At 42.5% G+C, this 19,859-nt stretch overlaps 1 pseudogene; it reads left to right on the forward strand.

Annotated features, from left to right (window-relative positions):
- LOC102811524 overlaps nt 1-19,859 on the forward strand; it is a 52,718-nt pseudogene that overhangs the window by 1,370 nt on the left and 31,489 nt on the right.

The raw sequence follows: 19,859 nt of genomic DNA on the forward strand, positions 1-19,859 counted from the left end.
TTGGCCAGACTGTCTTTTTGTCTTTCTGTCTTTCTCTTTTTCTCATCTCTCAGACTATACTCCCCAGCAGTTTTGCAGTTTTTCTCTTCCTGTTCCTCATGTCTGCCCCAACCCCCCATCTCCATGGTTTCCAGAGGTATGTGTGGGCCTCCATTGCTCCCTGGCTGAAACTCAGACCTGACTCTCTGGGAGGACATTTGGTCCAAGAGGGGATTGAGCAAGGACCTGCAGGCAGGATCCTCCGCAGCTTTGGTCTCCTGTGTCCAGTATCAGAATGCCTAAAAGTGCATCTTCATGGGCTGTCTTATTCCCATTCTAGTGCTCTATCTTGGACAATGGTCCACTCCTTCCCCTACCCCCTATCTGGCCTGACATCTCTTTTATTTAAGGCAACCACATTACTACTTGGAATGATTCCTCTCAAGTTCTCAAATTGAACTCTCTCAATCCAATGAAAACGGCAGAGAAAGAAATAGGCCCAACTATGGGAGCAAGACTCCCAGTTGTTTCAGCGGGCGAGGGGGGGGGGCAGGGGGTGGATTTGGTCTCTTCAGGCCCTCTCCCTCTCCATACCATGAGTGGAGGGGAAGGGTGAGACACACCCAAGGCCCAGGCTGGCACTCCCTTCTCCTTCCCCCAAATGGTCCTTGGTCCCTCTCCCCAGCCCAAGGGAGAGGACACTTTTAATTTCAGACCCCTGTGCAGTGAACACTTTTAGAAAGCGATTACCCAATAAATCTTCCTTTTAAGGGTGATAAATCCACCTTGAAAACCAGGGGTTTGATTTTGGAGGGGCCTTTTGCATTTTCAGAGGCTCTGCTGGAAGGGGCCAAGGACATGGACAAATGGAATTATTCAGTCTTCAAATGTTTGATAATGAGAGAGGAGGAGGTGGGGGTGGGGACAGAGAACTAGGTGAGGGAGAGAAATGGAATAGCCAGGAACAAAGGCGCTCTGGAGATTCACTGGGTTCCAGAGGTTGAAGGAGTTCCTCAGTGCCACATTGGAAGAGGCACCCCTGAGAAACACACCCATTCCCCACTTTATGTTGTTGGTCCCCCCCTCCCTTAAGAAGTAGCATTCTTCTAAGAGTAACCTTGAAATAACTGTCCGAACCTGAACAGAAAGGAAAGGAAACTGAGTTTTTGTATTGCTTATTTTCCCCTAGAAAAAGAAAAATTATACATTGGGTTCTAGTATTCAAGGTAAGCAAAAAGAACAACCCCAAAAATAATAATAACAAAGCTTCTCCCAGGTCAGCTGCTAAATAGGATCTCAGGTGAGCCTTCTCTTCTTCCTTCTCCTCTTCTCCCTCTCCTTCTTGCCCTCCTCTTCCACTTCTGTTTCTTCTTCCCCTTCCTATTCCTTCTCCTCTTCCTTCTTCATCATCTTTCATGCCCTCCTCTTCATCTCTTCCTTCTTTGCCGTCTTTCCTTCCTCCCCTCGTCCTCACGCTCTTTCTCTCTCTTCCCTCCTCCTTTCCCTACTAGACTTTCCTTCCTCTTCCTTCTCCTCCTCTTGTTCCTCTGGACTTCCCTAGCTTGCCAACTGCTTTTACACAGACTCTGGAGAGAGAGAGAGCAATGCAGGCAAAACATCTTTACAGGATGTCCCCCAATATCTGCCTCTCCTCTCCAACTGTGCCTAGTCATCCCACTCTCCTTTCCATTTCAGGTGTGGGAAAATGGTCTCCCAGGAATAGGAGAATGTCCCCCATCTGGTTTCAGGGGGAGAAAGGAAGTAGAGGGGGATGGAGATGTCTGTGCTCAAATATGTATGTAAGTGTATGTGTGGTCAAGAGCATGCGTGTACTTGTATAAGTATGCAAGCCTGCATGTACACGTGTGCATGTATGTATGTGTGTATGTACACAAGTGGGGCTGTGTGCATGTGCAGATAGGAGAAGGTGCATGTGTAACAGGAGTTTCTGTTTTCTGGAATCATCTGAGAGACTGGGAAGGAAGTCTCCTCCCCAGCTCCCAGTTTCCAGTTGCCTGAACAAAAGACCAAGTGTCAGATCGCCTGGGCCGTCTTCTGGGCCCCCCTTAGATCACTTCTCCAAGTTCAATTTTCACCGAGTCCAGCGTTAATGGGTTGTGGACTGCGCCCTTCGACAATTACCTTATCGCAGCAGACCATCTATGGAACCGGCAAAGCATTTTCATTAAACAAATCAAAGGGGGTGGTGGCGCCCAGCGCCAGCTGGCCTAAAGCTCAGGGCTGCATGCAAGTTCCAAGGAAGTCCACAAGCCCAGACTAACTTTCCCTCCAGGCCCCCAGGCTTTGGGGAGGTGGGGTGGGATGGGAATGAGGATGGAGAGATCAAACACTGCCTGTCCCCCACCTTCTTCGATCTGCTGTTGCTAAGAGGCAGCTTATGGAATTGAGGGTTTTGGTACCCAGGGCCAAGGGCTCCTGCTTCCTCCTATCCTTGAAAAGTCCCCGCCCTGTCATCTCTCACACAAAAGAGAGGAGTCTCTTCTTTCCTGGATGCAAGAGCCAAGGACTTGGTGGAAGCTCATGGAAGTACCCCAAAGGCAAGGGTCCTTTTCTGTTTATTCATTGCTGTATCCTAAGTGGTTATCATAGTAGATGCTCAATAAACATTCATTGAATGGATGATTCTAGTACATGCTGGAATCTTTTGAAGCAAGATACCTAGACGTGGGAAAATACTGGGAAATTTGAGCATGCACTTGTGAGACCAGCCGTGTGATGGTGTACCTTTGCCAGGATCTTTGTGTGCTAGGGTTTCCCCATAGGTTAACTGGAAACTTGTCAATCCTTGGTGAATGGAGGAGGATGAATGACCAGATATGCTTAGGAAGGATGTTCAAACAGAGCTCAGAACATGGCCAATCTATACTGTCTTGAGACAGTAGGCATGACCTTCCTCTACAGTTGGCACTTGCTCTGGCCCCTTGGTGTCTGTCTTTCTCTATAGTGGGTCACTGGAATCTTTCTGTATTCATCCTGCAATTCTAGGGCTGAGCTCAGTGTCTAGAAGAACATGGAGGGTGCTCAGTAAAGTAGGGAAAAAACCCAGTTGCCTTCAAGTCAATTTCCACTGCTGACCCCATGTGTGTCAGACTAGGGCCGTTTTCAATGGCTCAATTTTTAGAAGTAGAGCACCAGATCTTTCTTCTCAGGTGCCTCTCGGTGGACTCAAACATCTAACCTTTTCATTAGCAGCCCAGTACATTAACCATTTGAACTACGAGGGAACTTCACTCAAGAAAGAACTAAGTTGAAAGATCATGTTACTGTTACCATTTGACCTTGTTTTTGTTGTTATTAAGCGCTATCTAGTTGGTTCCAACTCACAGTAAGCCTGCATAGAGTTTCCAAGGCTATAAACCTTTGTGAGAGCAGAAAGTCTCATCTTTCTGTCAAGGAGAAGCTGGTGGGCTTGAACCACTGACCTTTATTTATCATAGAGAGCTATGACTAACATTTTTGAATGCCTACTCTGGGCCAGACATTGAACACCAAGCCTGTTCCATCTCACAGTCACCCTGTGCAGTAGATATTGGGATCTTTGTTTTACAAAGGCAGGAACCAAGACTCAGAGATGCTCAGACACTGATTCAAGGTCAAATGACCAACAGGTAGTGGTGGTGGTGTTTTGTGGAGTCACTTAGCAACCCTGTATAGGGTTTCTAAAGCTGTAAATCTTCACAGGAGCAGAAAGCCTCATCTTTCTCCCATAGAACAGCTTGTAGTTTCAAAGTGCTGACCTTGAAGTTAGCAGCCTGACTCGTAACCACTACGCTACCAGAGCAGGTGGTAGAGAAAGCATTTTATCTTAGGTCTCCTTGCCTGATCTTTCTTGTTCTTGAGTCTTCTTTTGTGGCTTCAGTTTCTCTATTTTGTAAACTAGATGATTCCCAGCACTGAGCACAGACACAAGGTGTTTATTGAATTAATGAAGCTGGCTATGGGAGCGAGGTCAGACGGGAGACTGCAGGACCAGAGATTGTTATCCTTGGGAAGGAGCCTTTGAGATGACCTTGTCCAAGGACATTGCAGCTTCCTGGGGGTTCTGGAGAAGCCGGAAGGGCTTTTGCCTGGTCAGAAGGTGCCCAGCCCAAGGGAGTAGGTGGCCAGTCTGGGGTGCTTAGGAGCTCCTGGCTAGTGCCAGGTCTTCATTGAAATGTATAGGTGGAAAGAAGAGTGCACTGCCTATTTGTCTAGGTGAATTAAGAGCACAATCCCCATTTCCCAGAGGGAGCAGTTGGTTCATATTTATACATTTAGTCTTACAGGTGTAAAATAGGTTTCCTTTATGCTTGTATAATAATTTTTCATTTGAATTTCAAGGCTTTATTCCCTTCTTTGGATTCAAGTCTTCCACCTCAACCCAATTCTCTCCATAACCATTAATTCCTTCATCATAAAAATGAATTCCATCTAATTCTCTATAGTAGCAGTTGGAGCAGATCAAAAAGTGCCTTTGCAAAGGGCCCCCTCCCTTTCTACCATTGTAGTGTTCAGCTCATCTGTGCACCCTACCCCCCATCAATGCTGAGTTTCAGAAACCAGGGCTTGGCAGAAAAACTTAATTCTCTTGCTCAGGTAAGGTGGTGTGTGTGTGTTTTAAAAATGTTCCTCACTCTCAGAAAGGCAGCAGTAACAATAGTGACTCAAAGATTACAAGGAGATGGGCACTGCTAGACACTTTACATATATAATATATGACTCAATCCTCATATAAATCCATGCAGTAGATACCAAGCTGGTTGTCATACACTTGATTCTAACTCATGGTAACCCTATGTGTGTCAGAGTACAGCTATGATCCATAGGATTGTATTTTTTTGTTTTTTAGTGATTTTATTTATGTTGCTGTTGTTGAAAGTATGTACAGTAAAACATACACTGATTCAACAGTTCGTTTATGTGCGATTTAGTGACACTGATTACATTCTTTGAGTTGGACAACCATTTTTACGCTCCTTTTCTGAGTTATTCCTCCCCCATTCACATAAACTTACTTCCCACTAAGGTTCCCATCTAATCTTTTGGGTTGCTGATCTCATATAAATAGTTCTTCAAAGAGCATGATGCTCAAGGCAGGCATTGTTTTTTACTTTTCACTTGTTAAGCTAAGGTATTTGGTTTTAAGGAGACTTCAGGGGATGTTTTTCATTTAAGGTTTAAGGATTATTTCAGGGTAGTTGTTTCAGGGGTGCATCCAATTTCTGTGGCTCAAGGAAGTTTGGAGTCCATGAGAATTTGAAGGTCTACTTTGCATTTCCCCTGTACTGGTCCGTATTCTTGTATGAATCCTTGAACGAAATAATCAGTAATGACAGTTGGGCACCATCCAGTTCTTCTGATCTCATGACAGAGGAGGCCGTTGTTCATGGAAACAAGTAACCACACATTCCATTTGTTGCTGTTAGGTACCATCAAGTCGGTGACGACTCATAGTGACCTTATGCACACTGCCAGATCCTGCGCCAACATTCCATAGCCTCCTCCTATTCCTGACTCTCCTCCTCTGTTACTCCAGGCAAATGGAGGCCAATTGTTGTAACTTAGATAGCCACTGGTATTCTTTTAAGACCCCAGGAAGTACCCACCAAACTAGGAGGTAGAACAGAAGCACTTAACATGTTATTAGGTCAATTAACTGAGATATCCTATGAAATCCTGACCCTAAACCTCCAAGCCCATGAAGCTTTTGGTTGTATATAAACAGCCAGCATCAGCATCTATGCTTTCTTTCTCTCTGTTTAAAATTGTAAAATATAGCTATCATACAACTTTTGCCCATTCAACCTTTTACAAGTGTATAACTTACTGATGGATTAATGTTGTTGTTAAGTGCTGTCGAGTTTGTTCCAACTCAATAGCTACCCTTTATAGGGATTCCAGGAGTGCTGGTCCATTTGTACTGAAAGGCCACAGTTCAAACTCACCAGCCACTTCTCACAAACCCTATACAAGGTCACATGAGTTAGAACTGATTCAACAGCATGCAACAACAACAAAAGAGGGTCTCCAAGGAGCAGCTGGTGGGTTTGAACTTATGACCTCATAGTTAGCAGTCCAGTGCAGTGCCACTCCAGGACTCCAACTTAATGATAGCAATTACAGTAACTGGCTATGCAACCCCTTCCCTTAACCAACACAGTGTTTATATCACTGTGAATCCCTGGATCTCTCCTCTCTCCTGACTCTGCTAACCATTAACAAACTTTGTACTTTGTGTTGTTGTTAAGTGCCATTGAGTCGACTCCCACTCAGCAACCCTGTAGAGGGATTCCGAGGAGCAGCTGACTGGTGAGTTTGAACTACTGACTTCGCAGTTGAAACTGACTTTGCGGTCAAATGTTTATCCTATAGCTTCATCCAGATTGTAGCACGTATCAAGACTTCATTTTTTTCCTACTGACTGAGTAGTACTCCATTGCATGTATATAACAGATTTTATTTATCCATTCATCTGTTGATGGGCATTTAGGTAGTTTATGAATTGTACTGCAATGAACATTGGTATGCAAGTCTCTGTTTGGGTACGTACCTAGGAGTGGAACTTGTGGATCATATGGTAGTTCTATTTTTAGTTTTTTGAGGAACCACTATACTGTTTCCCACAACAGTTGTACCACTTTGCTTTTCCACCAGAATTGGATAAAGGTTCCAATTTCCCCACATCCTTGCCAACATTTATGACTTCCTGTTCAAAATTGTTTTTTTTTAAATCATAGCAATCCTTGTGGTAGTGGTGGTGGTTATGTGCCATGGAGTTGGTTCCAACTCATAGCGACCCTGTGTAGGGTTTCTGAGGCTGTAAATCTTTTATAGAAGCCGAAAGCCTCATCTTTCTCCTGTGGAACTGCTGGTAGTTTCGAACTGCTGACCTTGAGAGTTCAGTGCAACCCATAACCACTACGCTCATTGTGGTTTCAATTCACATCTCTGATGGTTCATGATGGATGGTTGGCATCTTTTCATGTGGTAGGCCTTTCTGATGAGTCGTTTAGTCAAGTCCATGTCCATTTTATGAATAGGCTATTTATCTTTTTGTTCTTAAGACTCTCTGAGACTTTTCAATGGCCAAGTTTTTGGAAGTAGATTACCAACAAGCTTTTCTTTTGAGGTGCCTTTCAGTGGTTCTGAACCAGCAACCTCTTGTTTAGTAGAGGAGCACTTAACCAGGGGACTCCTGAACCTATTTTACAGATGAGGAGACAAAGATCCAGAAATGTGACATAAATTGCTCAGTGTCACGTGCTAGGAGATGGCAGAGCATTAAAAAGTTTTAATTTAATCATGAGCTGTTTCACAGGTACAAAATATAACAGGCATTTACTGGCACAGTTGGCTCTCATACCTCTTAACTCTTTCCCAGGAAGTAAACAGAATCAAAATTATGTCATCTATCATTTTCATACGTTTTGTGGTGGGCTAAATAATGGACCCCCTAAATATCAGGTCTAATTCTTGACACCTGCAAATATTATCTTAAGTGAAAAAGGGTCTTTGCAGATGTGTGGTGAAGGAAGGGTCTTGAGATGAGGTGGGCCCTAAATGCAACCCCAATTTCCTCCCTCTAAGAGAGGAAGAGGGAGTTCTAACATAGATGGAAAAGGAGAGGCCATGTGACCCTGGGATGGAAGATGGAACACTGGCAGTCACCAGAAGACACAAGAAACAGGTTTGCTTCTTGAGCTTTGGAGAAGTGAGGCCCTCTGATACATTGATTTTTGTCTGTACTGATTTTAGACTTTTGGCCTCCAGGGATAGAATCAATTTTTGTCATTTTAAACCACCAAGTTTACCAGAAGTACAGCCATAATGCTCCTGAGAATCAGGGATGGTGAGACTTTGGCTCATGTACTTTGGACATGCTGTTAGGAGGGGCCAGGCCCTGAGGAAGAACATCACGCTTCGTAAAGTAGAGGGTCAACCACAAAAGAGGAAGACCCTCAATGAGATGGATTGACACAATGGCTGTAACAATGGGCTCATAGATAGCAACAATTATGAGGATGGTGCAAGACTTGGTAGTATTTTGTTCTGTTGGAACTAACAACAACAACAACAATAGCAAGGTTTGTGGTGATTTGTTATAATAGCCATCAGAAACTAATACACATGCGATTACACTTTTGCAATGTATTAACACAAACACATATAATTTCTGTAGTTTATATAAATGATGTATGGTAGGCACCATTCTTCAACTTGCTACTGTTACCTAATGTACAGTTTTAAAGATGTATTCTTAACAACACCTGTGTTGTTGGTAGCTATTGTCAACTTGGCCCCTGACCCATGGATATCCCATGTACAACAGAACAAAATAGTGCCTAGTTCTGGGACATCTCTATGATTTATTAGAAATTGGACCATTGTGATCCATAGGGTTTTAACTGACTGGTTTTTGGAAGCAGATCACCAGACCTTTCTTCCTAATCCTTCTTAGTCTTGAATCTCTACAGAACCTTGTTCTGTATCATAGCAACACATATCCTATGGTGACAGAGAGAGATGGTGGCTGTGCATGAGGTATATTGGCCAGGAATCAAGCCCAGATTTTCAGCATGGATGGCAAGAATTCCACCAGGCAGCCATGACTGCCCCCATGGTTTAAGAAAACAAGAATAGAATTTACTAGGCAGATGCAGTTGGATCCGTTCATATCTTTGCTTCTGCAGAATGTTCTGCTGGGAGAAGGTGTGGTGGCTCTGAATGGACCGATTCACACTCACCCTCCCTGACCCCCTCAGGTCTGCTGTGTCCTGGGAAGGCTGAGCAACTTGGAGCAGGGTGAAAAGTGTGGGGACCTGAGCTTACGTTTCACATGAGCTCAGAGTCTATGCCTCTGAGACCTTGGTGAACCAGGGAAGAAGGACACTCAACAGGAAGACACAAACAGATGAGAATGTATGTTTGTGAGAGTCTGTATGGGTGTACAGCATCATGGGGGCACAGATCTGATCTACTTCCCTCTTCCGCCCCCCGGTCCCCACTGATGTACAGTGAATATTTGGTGAATGAATCGCTGTGATTATGAGCGCAGGGACGTGAGTTGGTGACCCATAGATAAATAAAAGTATTTGGTGTTGTTAAGTGCCATTGATTCGGTTTCAACTCATAGTGAACTTATATAGGGTTTCTGAGGCTTTAAATCTTTATGGGAGCAGAAAATGTCATCTTTCTCCCCTGGAGTAGCAGGCGAGGTTCAACTACAAACCTTGTGGTTTGCACGCTAGTGCCTATCCTACAGTGCCAACAGAAATCCTAATATAAGCATCTTTGTTGTTGTTGTTAAATGCTGTTGACTTGGTTCAGACTCATAACAACCCTGTATAGGGGTTCTAAGGAGTAGCTGGTGATTTTGAACTACCAACCTTGTAGTTCAAACTGACCTTGTGGTCTAGTGTTTTATCCTACGGCACCACACCAGGTATCTAGTAATATTTAAAAACTCATAAGTTGTGCCACCTTGGTGGCACAACAGTTAAGCTCTTGGCTGTGAACCAAAATGTGAGCAGTTTGAGTCCCACCGACTTCTCTAAAAGGAGAAAGCTGTGACAGCTGCTTCTATAAAGATTTACTCTATTCTATGGGATCACTTTAGCATCTCTATGCTAGGGAAAAAGTCTCAGAGTCTCTTCTGACATCCATTTTCATCTTTCTTGTCTTCATACTGACTTTTGCTTTCTTCTTGTATAATGTTCTTGCTGTCATCCCACAACTCGTCTGGTCTTTGGTCTTTAGTGTCTGTTCTTCATCAAATCTGTTCTTCAGATGATCTCTAAATTCAGGTGGGATATGTTTAAGGTCATATTTTGGTTCTCATGGGCTTGTTTTAATTTTTTTCAGCTTCAGCCCGAACTTGTAAAAGAACAATTGATGGTCAGTTTCTCAATCTACCCCTGACCTTGTTTTGGCTGATGATATAGAGCTTTTCCACGGTCTCTTTCAACAGATGTAGTCAATTTGATTTCTGTGTATTTCATCTGGTGATGTGAAAAAATAATCATCTTTTATGTTGCTTTAAAAGGTGTTGACAATGAAGAAGGCATTGGTCCTGAAGAATTCTATCATGCAATTTCCAACATCATTTCCATCACCAGGGCCATATTTTCCAATGACTGACCCTTCTTCTTTGTTACCAACCTTTGCATTCCAATCACCAGTAGTTAGCAATACATTGTGATTACATGTTTAATCAATTTCAGACTGAAGGGTTGATAGAATTCTTCAATTTCTTTAATACTGGAATACTTCCAAAGTGGAATAAATGAGGAGGTGAAAGAGCTGAATAGAAAGTTTTAAAGGGCAACACGAGAAGACAAAGTCAAATATTATACTGAAATGTGCAAAGATCTGGAGTTAGAAAACCAAAAGGGGAGAACATGCTTAGCATTTCTCAAGCTGAGGGAACTAAAGAAAAAATTCAAGCCTTGACTTGAAATATTGAAGGAGTCCTGGTGTGGTACTGCAGGATGATGCACTGGACTACAAAGTCAGCTTGAACTGCAAAGTTGGTGGTTCAAACCCATCAGCCACTCATTGGAAACCCTATACAGGGTCATTATGAGTCAAAACCAACTCAATGACATTTAACAACTACAAACATGGGGGAAATATTGAATGGTACAGAAAACATCAAAAGAAAATGGAAGGAATACACAGAATCACTGTACCAAAAGAAATGGTCGATGTTTAACCATTTCGAGAGGTAGTATATGATCAAGAGCCAATGATACTGAAGGAAGAAGTTCATGGGGCATTGAAGGCACTGGAAAAGAACAAGGCACCAGGAATAGATGGAATGCAAGTTGAGATCTTTCAACAAACTGATACAGCACTGGAGGCACTCATTCATCTATGACAAGAAGTTTGGAAGCCAGCTACCTGGCCAACTGATTGGAAGAGATCCATATTTGTTTCCATTCCAAGGAGAGGTGACCCATCTCATGTGGAAATCATCAGACAATATCATTTGTATCGCATGCAAGTAAAACTTTGCTGAAGATAATTAAAAAACAGCTGCAACAGTGCATTGACAGAGAGCTGCCAGAGGTTCGAATTAGATTCAGAAGAGGACGTGGAATGAGGGATATCATTGTTGACGTCAGATGGATCTTGGCTGAAAGCAGAGAATACCAGAAAGATGTTTACCTGTGTTTTATTGACTATACAAAGGCTTTAAATTGTGTGGATCATGACAAGGTATGGACAACATTGTGGAAATTGAATATTCCAGAACACTTAATTTTGCTCATGAGGAACCTGTACATAGACCAAGAAGCAGTTTGAACAGAATAAGGGAATACTGAATGGTTTTAAATTAGGAAAGTGTTGTATTTTTCCTAATTTAGACTTATATTTTTAGACTTATCTATTTCCTAATAGATAGATTTATGCTATCTGCATGCTGAGCAAATAATCCGAGAAACTGGATTATATAAAGAAAAACATGGCATCAGGATTGAAGGAAGACTCATTAACAACCTGTGAAATGCAGATGATACAACCTTGCTTGCTGAAAGTGAAGGGGACTTAAAATACTTACTGATGGAGATCAAAGACCACACAGCCTTTGGGATGGGTTACAACTCAGTGTAAAGAAAACAATCCTCACCACTGGACCAATAAAGGACATCATGATGAAGAGAGAAAAGATTGAAGTTGTTGAAGACTTCATTTTGCTCACATCAACCATCAACACTCATGGAAGCAGCAGTCAAGAAATCAAATGATGTGTTGAATTAGGCAAATCTGCTGCACAAGACCTTTTTAAGTGTTGAAGAGTAAAGATGTCAGTTTGAGGACTAAGATGCACCTGACCCAAGCCATGGTATTTTCAATAACCTCATATGCATGTGAAAGTTGAACAATGAATAAGGAAGAATGTAGAAGAATTGGTACATTTGAGTTATGGTGTTGGAGGAGAATATTAAAAGTACCATGGACTGCCAGAAGAACAAATAAATCTGTGTTGGAAGAAGTACAGCCAGAATGCTCCTTAGAAACCAGGATGGCCAGACTTCGTTTCTCATGCTTTGGCCATATATTATCAGGAGAGACCAGTCCCTGGAGAAGCACATCAAGCTTGATAAATTGGAGGATCAGTGAAAAAGAGGAACCCCCCAATGTGATGGATTGGCACAGTGGCTGCAGCAATGGCTCAAGTGTAGCAACAACTGTGAGACTGGCTCAGAACTGGGCAGTGTTTCGTTCTGTTATGCATTGGGTTACTATAAGTCTGTACTGACTCAATGGCACCTAATAGCAACAACAATGGGGTTGCTATGAATTGTAAAGTCCTCGATAGCAACAGGTTTGATTTTGGGGTTTGGATATAAGTTGTAAAGCTGTAGGTGAATAATCAGCTAGCCAACAGCAAACCAGCTGTTGTCAAGTTGACTTGGACTCAGGGTGACCCAGTGTGTTGCAAAGTAGTACTGTACTCCATAGAGTTTTCCAGGCTGTAACCTCTGGGAAGCAGATCACCAGACCTGTTTTCTGAGGCACGTCTTTGTGGGTTTGAACCTCCAGCCTTTAGGTTAATAGTAAAGTTCCACCCAGGGACTCCTAATGAATAATTATAAAACCTTGCTGTCGAGTTGACTTTAACTTAACGCAACCCGCTTTACAGTTTATAAAGTTTTCCTACGCATGTTTAGAAAGCTTGATCCTCAATATAAAACCAAAAAACACACTGCAGTCAAGTCGCTTCTGATGCATGGCGACCATCTAGGGTAGTACAACTGCTCTATAGGATTTCCAGCGTTGTAAAACTTCACAGGGATAGAAATACTCATCTTTCTCTTTTGAAGCAGCTGGGGGGGGGGGGGGGGGGGGGGTGCTTGAACTGATAACCTTGAGGTAAGCAGACAATGCCTTACCCACTGCTACTTCAATATTGTGTTACGTTGTTGTTAAGTGCAGTCGAGTCGATTTCGACCCATGGCGACCCTATATAGGGTTTCCAAGAAGCAGCTGGTGAGCTTGAACCACCAATCTTGTAGTTCAAACAATTTTGCAGTCTGACATATTAGCCCACAGCTCCACACCAGGAGTCCACACTGTTGTTGTTAAGTGTCGCTAAATCAGTTCTGACTCACAGTAATCCTGTATAGGCTTTCCAAAGAGGGGCTGTTGGGTTTGAACTGCTGACTCTGCAGCCAGCAATCCATAGTAGGACTCTTTGTGTGGTATAAAGGTGAGCCATTATTCTTCCCAGATGGTGGAGAATGGGGGTTAGGGAGGTAAGAGGTTTGCCTGATATCAGAGAGCCCGGTGGCAAAGCTGGGGTTAAACCCAGGTGGGTCCAGACAGGGGAACTCAGCAAGAGGACACAGACTTTGAAACCTGACAAATGCGAACTGTCAATCTTGATTTCAGTTCTCATGAGCTGAGTTTCCTCCAGCTGGTTACTTAACCTCTCTGAACTTCTGTTTCCTCATTTAAGAAAGGAGCAGAGTGACACCTAGCTTCTGTGGTTGCTGGAGAGATAAGGCATGTTCAGCAGCTGGCACTTAGCAAGGCGCAGTAAGGGGTAGCTCTTATCTCTTTGCTTCAATTGAATATTATTTTTCCTTTTGCAATTCTAGGCTATAACCTACATTCCACCAAAAAAAAAAAAAAAAAGTCAAAGAAATTTAGAGAAGTAAACAGCCCAAACCAGTTGTCTGGCATCAACTGTTAATCACCAGGGGGCTTGAGCTATTTCTTTTGGGGGGTCAGTGGGGCGTGATGACCTGTGACCTGAATCAAGCATTTGTGAGGCAGCCAGAGGGGGCAGGAGCCCAGCGGATTTGGGGTTATCTCAGACTTCTGGAAAGACTTGACAGACCACTTTCCAATCTAGGGTTTTTCATTATGTAGGGGACAGTAAATCAAAGAGAATGCCCCAGGTTGCAAACTTAAAAGGGCCCGGGGCTGGTGGAGCTGGGTGGGGAAGATACCAATGGGGGAGGAATTGTGGACTCTTCCGGTTTCTAAGTAGGTCTGAGGGGAACCAAGTAACCCACAAGGAAATAGAACCACCAGAAGCAGAATCAAGAGGCAAGTAATAAATTGGAGGAAGTACTTGCAACATCTGTTGCAAAGGGTTAATGTCATTGCTATATAAAGAGTTCTTACCAATCAATAACTAAGCTAAACAACCCCTGGGCAAAGGGCACAGACAGTCAGTTTATTTAAGATATACAAAAAGATAGGAAGCTTATGAAAAATGTTTAGTCTTACAGCATGGACTGTAAACTACAAGGTTGGCAGTTCAAACCCGTCAGCTGCTTCTTGGAAACCCTATACAAGGTGGTTATGAGTTGGAACTGACTTGACACCACTTAACAACAACAAGAAAAGCAAATTAAAATAATGAGATACTCTGCTCACCCATCAAAGACGTAAAATGGTATTCTCTAGGATTCCAGATGTTGCGAATGTCATATACTGTTTGTGGCAGAGTAAATTGGTATCCAATTTCTGAAGGGTGACTTGGAAAATATGTTTGAAAAAACTCTAGGATGGTTTAAAATCATCTTTGGTTTACCACTCCGTAAGCTGGTAGTGTAGTGGGCTATTCATTGGACTGCTAACCACAAGGTCAGCAGTTCAAATCTACCAACTGCTCTTAGGGAGAAAGAAGAGGCTTGAAGTTCCCTTGTATATTTTTAAAACATCCATATAATGGAATATTCTGGAACCAGAACAAGAACACATACTAAAACGAAACATATATTATGTCACTTTTGCAACCTATTAGTCACCATCCTAAATGCTTTACATAGATTTAAACCTCAGCGCTGTCTCAGTACTGATGTTATCACTCCCTAGTTTACTGATGAAGAAACGGAGACACTGAAAGGTTTAGTAACTTGCCCACAATGTTTTACCTAGTGAGTGGCAGGCACCAAAAAGAATTCAAGTAGTCTGGTCCCAGGGTCTGTGTTCCTAGCTGTATGATTGTTGTTGTTAAGCGCTGTTGAGTTGGTACCCACTCATAGCAATCTTAAACACAACAGAATGCAACTCTGCCCGGTCCTGTGCCAGTCTCACAACCGTTGCTACACCTGAGCCCATTGCTGCTGTCACTGTGCCAATCCATCTCATTGGGAGTCTTCCTCTTTTTGGGTGACCCTCCACTTTATGAAGCATGATGTTCCTCTCCAGGGACTGGTCCCTCCTGATAATATGTCCAAAGTATGAGAGATGAAGTCTGGCCATCCTGGCTTCTAAGGAGCATTCTGGTTGTACTTCTTCTAACAGATTTGTTTGTTCTTCTGGCCGTCCATGGTACCTTTAATATTCTCCTCCAACACCATAATTCAAATGCATCAATTCTTTTATGGTCTTCCTTATTCACTGTTCATAGCTGAAAGATACCACATCAAAATGTTCATAAAGTTTGCATGAAAAGGCAGCTTCCAAAACATCATAATCCTACTTAGGAAAAAAAAAAAAATATATATATATATATATACCCATGTATAGTAGAATGTTGTTGTTAAGTCCCGTTGAGTCGGTTCTGACCCATAGCAACCCTGTATAGGGTTTCCAAGGAGCGACTAGTGAGCTTGAACTACCAACCTTGTAGTTCAAACGGCTTTGCAGTCTGGCGCATTAACCCACAGTGCCACACCAGGACACCCAAATAATGGTGAGGGGTGAGATTGTGGATGCTATTTATTCTATTATTTTTGCCTTTAGGAATTTTCTAAATGTTCTATAATGAGGAGTATCACTTTTAAAATAAGAAAAGCCATTAAAATGAAAAGAAACCAATCATGCTCACGTTCAGCACCCAACTGTTCCCCAATCCAATATCAAGGCCAAAAATTATAGAGCTATTGCTTCTCCATTTTTTTTTTTATTGTGGTAAATAGATATGTAACAAATAATTTACCATTTCAACATTCTTCATGTACAAACCAGTGATGTTAGTCATGTTTACCATCACCATTATCTGTTTACAAATCTTCCCATCACCCTTAACAGATGCTCAGTGTTCCTTAAATAGTGACTTCCCCTTTTCCCTGCCCTCCTACCTGCCACTTGTTGTTGTTGTTAAGTGCTGTCAACTCCAGGGTTTCCAAGGAGCTGCTGGTGTGTTTGAACCAGCGACCTTGTGGGGCAAACCGATCTTGCAGTCCAGTGCTTTATCCTACAGTGCAGCACCAGGACTATTGCCCCTGGAGCTTTGGCTTCTATAAACTTGGCTTTTCTAGAGATTAGTGGAATCATACAATATTTGTTTCATAGACCACTCTGTTTTATTTTTAAATAACTGTTTTATTGTGAATTGTGTGATAGTTTACATGGGAGAACATTAGTTTTACATTCATTCTATCATATATCATTTCATTGCCCTAGTTACAATCCCGCATAGACCTCTCTTGATGTTCCTTCCTCTCAGGGCATGGGGAAGCACTAATGTGATTTCTCCCACTCAGCAATGAAGACTAAGAAACACACTTCTTGTCAAACCCTGGGTCAGGTACCAGGAAGCAGCAGGGCACGGGCTGGCTCTCCTGGATTTATAGTTGAGCTCAGGTGCCAATGCACACTTGCTTGACTTGGAGTCTTGTGTGGACCACCACATTCTTCTGCTCTCAGATGAACATTTTTTTTTTTTTTTTTTACTTCTTTGTCTGAACCATTCAAATAGCTTCTGTGGTGTAGAACTGGGCCTCTCGGTGTGGGCTGGGGACCAACAGCAACAGCATCAGCATCAGCTGGGGACTTGTTGGAAATGCAAACTCTGGCACCCTACCCCAGAGTCACTGAACGGGGACAACAGTCTATGTTTTAACAAGCCTTCCAGAAGATTCTAATGCATGACTGAAACAAGAGAGTCACTGAGTTGGGGGTCTCACTGTACAGGCTTAGAATATTTGAGGGTCTTTGAGGCATTTCTCATTTTCTCAGATGCCCTCAAAGTGGCTGGCTTTGTTAAACTGGTTTTTGAAATCTTGAAGACAGATTCTGGAAAATGAGTTGCTCCTCACATTTCTCTGCTCTCCACCCCTCCTTCAGAAAGCTGCTGACAGCTGATTAATGGAGAACGACTCTCCAAAGATTTCTTTACATATATTAGGTTAGGAAAGGCTTTGAAAACTTTTTGTGGCATTTCAAAGATTCCCAGTGCCACTGGCTCTCCTCCGGGATGGAGAAGTTGCATTAGTCTCCTTGTAATTTAGACAATGACCTCTATTCTTGTACTTCTCTGGGCATTGCTGGACTGGGAGCCAGGGGGCTACATGCCACATGGGCAATGACTTGGCAATGACTCATTGTATGACACTGGGCAAGTCACTTCCCTTCTGGTCTCAATTTGCTCCTCAGTTTACTTACGGGGTCAGGTGGCCCCTATGCTTGCAATCATGATTTGAGGCCTGGATTTTTTCTTTTCTTTTGAATTTCCAGAGCTGGACATTATATTGAGAAGGCTCATGGAGCTATGTGTCATAGATTGCGTAGTTCTAGGGAAGAGACTTGTGGATTTGTACAGAGATGTGTATGTGTGTGTTTGTGTGTATTCTAAAGATTCATGTGAGCTGAAGTCCACAGATAGGAAGGGCTGATGCAGATAAATAGCGCAGAGCTCTGCCTTTTTGATTCCCTGAACAATATATTAACAAAACAAATGTTAACTAAAATTGTCCATCAGTCTGCAGTTGGGTAATATCCATTGGCCCACTATTCAAACTGTGAATTGAAAAAATATGGGCCATTTCAAATGTACTCATTGGAAATTTCAAACTTGTTTTCATCTCTTCATGGGCATGGGTGACTTTTCATTAACTTTGGGGATCCCCATTCAAGCAGTACATCCTTGCAATGTACTGGGAATCCTTTAACACCCACTCAAAGGTAAAGTTCTCATTTCCTCATCAAGATGAAAAGTCAGTCCTAAAGAGTGGGGATGGGAGACAGTGGTGAGACCCTCCTAACCTAGCCTTCCACTTGATGTGCCAAAATTTGGATCCCTGAGTGTGGAGGTAAGGTGGGGGCAGGGGTTGGACCATTGATTCCAGCTGCAAGTGGCCTTGTCTATCCATTGATTCCAAATATCCATTTCTGTGTATTGAGTGATATATAAAAGTCAGAAAATGAACACCTGCTCTTTTTCGTCTGCATAGGAAAGACCATCCAATCATGTCTTCCTAAGCTGGATAATGTCCTCTGACCCACAGTTTAGAACCCCTTACCCCTGGTCTTACACAGGTATCAACTGCCATTTCCAAGCTACAGGGCTGATCATCTTAATCTTCAACAGAGCAGACATTATTGGGTTTATGTCCCCTCTGCTCCTGTGTGATACTTAAAAAGGTCACTTTATCTCTTGCTGTTTTGATTCTCTGGGCAAAATATTGAATGATACAGAAAGCATCAAAAGAAGACGGAAGGAATACACAGAGTCACTGGACCAAAAAGAAAGGTTTGATGTTCAATCATTTCAAGAGGTAGCATAGGATCAAGAGCCAATGATCTTGAAGAAAGAAGCCCAAGGTGCACTGAAGTAATTGGCAGAGAACAGGCACTGGGAATTGATTGAATCCAAATTGAAATCTTTCAACAAACTGATGCAACACTGGAGGCACTCACTCATCTATACTAAGAAATTTGGAAGACAGCTACCTGGCCACATGATGGGAAGAGATCCATATTTGTGCCCATTCCAAAAGAGAGGCGACCCAAAGGAATGCAGAAATAATCAGACAATATCATTAATATCACATGCAAGTAAACTTTTGCTAAAGATAGTACAAAAATGGCTGCAACCATACATTGACAGAGAATTTCCAGAGGTTTAAGTCAGATCAGAAAAGGACATGGAATGAGAGATATTATTGCTGATGTCAGACGGATTTTGACTGAAAGCAAAGACTACCAGAAAGATGCTTACCTGTGCTTTATTGATTACTCAAAGGCTTTTGATTGTGTGGATCATGACAAGCTAGGGACAACATTGCAGAGAATGAGCGTCCCAGGACACTTAATTGTGCTCATGAGGAACCTGTACATTGACCAAAAGACAGTTGTTCGAATAGAACAAGGGAACACAGAATGGTTTAAAATTAGGAAAGCTGTGCTCAAGGTTGTATTCTTTCACCATACTTATTCAATCTGTATGCTGAACAAATAATCTGAAAAGCTGGATAATATGAAGAAAAACATGGCATCAGGATTGAGGAAGGCTCATTAACAACTTGCAATATGCAAATGATACAACCTTGCTTGCTGAAAGCCAAGAGGACTTAAAATACTTACTGGTGAAAATCCAAGACCACAGCCTTCGGTATGGGTTGCACCTCAATGTAAAGAAAACAAAAATCCTCACCACTGGACCCATAAACAACATCAAGATAAATGGAGAAAAGATTGAAGTTGTAAAAAAAAACTTTATTTTGTTTGGATCAACCATCAACACACTTGGAAGCAGCAGCCAAGAAATCAAACAACCTGTTGCATCAGGCAAATCTGTTGTACAAGACCTCTTTAAAGTGTGAAGAGCAAAGATGTCAGTTTGAGGACTGAAATGTGCCTGACCCAAGCCATGGTATTTTCAATAACCTCATATGCATGTGAAAGTTGGACACTGAATAAGGAAGCTCATGGAAGAACTGGTGCATTTTAGCTATGGTGTTGGAGGAGAATATTAAAAGTACCATGGACTTCCAAAAGAATAAACAGATCCATGTTGTAAGAAGTACACCCAGAATGCTCCTTAGAAACCAGGATGGCCAGACTTCATCTTTTATACTTTGGACATGTTATAAGGAGGGATCAGTCCCTGAAGAAGGACATCAGGCATGGTTAGGTGGAGGGTCAGTGAAAAAGAGGAAGACTCGCAGTGGCAGCAGCAGTGGGCCCAAGTGCAA

Source organism: Chrysochloris asiatica, unplaced genomic scaffold (assembly GCF_000296735.1).
Source record: "Chrysochloris asiatica unplaced genomic scaffold, ChrAsi1.0 scaffold00090, whole genome shotgun sequence".
NCBI classification, from domain to species: domain Eukaryota; kingdom Metazoa; phylum Chordata; class Mammalia; order Afrosoricida; family Chrysochloridae; genus Chrysochloris; species Chrysochloris asiatica.